This window comes from Chrysochloris asiatica, unplaced genomic scaffold, assembly GCF_000296735.1.
Source record: "Chrysochloris asiatica unplaced genomic scaffold, ChrAsi1.0 scaffold00044, whole genome shotgun sequence".
In the NCBI taxonomy this organism is placed as follows: domain Eukaryota; kingdom Metazoa; phylum Chordata; class Mammalia; order Afrosoricida; family Chrysochloridae; genus Chrysochloris; species Chrysochloris asiatica.
This window is the reverse complement of record NW_006408562.1, coordinates 4,076,126-4,077,593: the sequence shown is the minus strand read 5'-3', so window position 1 is coordinate 4,077,593 and position 1,468 is coordinate 4,076,126.

Sequence of the window (1,468 nt, the reverse complement as noted above, 5' to 3'; positions counted from 1 at the left end):
AGAAGGATATCATGTTTGCCAAGGTGGAGGGTCAGAGAAAAAGAGGAAGACCCCCAACCTAATGGATTGGCCAAGTGGCAGCATTGATGGACTTAAGCGTGGCGACAGTAGTAAGGTTGGTCCAGGATCTGGCAGTGTTTCATTCTGCTGTGCATAAGGTCGCTATGAGTTGGTACCGACTCGATGGCACCTAACAACAACAACATAATATTAGCTGAATGATTTTTATTGATGTTCTTTATGAAGTTGGCAATGTTCCATTAAATTCTTAGGCTCTCTTCAATCATGAAATGTATGTTGGTAAGTCTTGATAAGTCTTTCCAGTACAACGAGTTTTTATTTTTTGTTTATTTCAATGTTTATTAAGTTTTCCCTTTTCATTATTAGTATGGCAACTATATTGAGTATTGTTGAACAGTGAAAGGGTTTGCAACCTGGAATAAATCTCATTTTACAATGGTGTGTAATTCTTTTTCTATATTAAAATCACTACGTGAGTGAGTTTTATAAAAAGTACCTATCAAGAAGTTGTTTATTTCATACAAGTTGTTCAATATATTGATATTAAAGTTATTCCTAATACTTCCTACTCTTTTTAATGTTTCTATAATCAATAGTGATGTCAACTTTATCTGTCTTGTCATTGATAATATTGCTTTTCACTCCTTTTTGCCTGATAAATCTAGTAAAATGGTAGTTAATTTTATTGACCTGCTTAAAGATCCCCCCCCAATGGGTTTGCATAATACCTTATTTCCTGCATTTTTAAAAAAAACTGTTTTAACATTGCTTACTATTTTTCTATGTATTATGGTCTTAATTTGCTTGTTTTCTTCATTCAGTATCTTTGAATCTGATGTAATTAAATAATTTTTCTTCCTTTCTAATTTTATTTTGTGATGCTACAAATTTCCCTCTAAAGTCTGTGTAACCTGCATTGCATAGACTCTCTTTCTTTCCCTCCCTCTGTATATACACTGTTGTTGTTAAATGCCATTAAGTCGGTTCCAACTCATTACGACACTGTATAGGGTTCCTGAGGAGCAGCTGGGGAGTTTGAAAAACCGACCTTGAGATTCAAACCTATCTTGCAATCCAGCGTGTTATCCTGCTACACCACACTATTGTTAAGTGCCGTTGAGTCAGTTCTGACTCAGAGCGACCCTATGCTATATCGGGTATCAAAGGAGCAGCTGGTGAGTTTGAACCGCTGACTCTGTGGTTCAAACCAAACTTGCAGTCCAGTGCTTTATCTCACAGCACTAGTATTTTGTTTGTTTTTTAAATTTCAGTTGACTTAGAATTACTTTCTATTTTTTCTTTGTTTTTCTCCTTCACCTAGAATATTTAGGAGTGTCCTATTTAATTTCAAAATATTTAGAGATTTTTCCAAATGTCATTCAGTGTCTAATTTCAGTTTGAATTGTCCTTTGGTTAGATAATGCATACTAAATAACGTAAGTGTTTA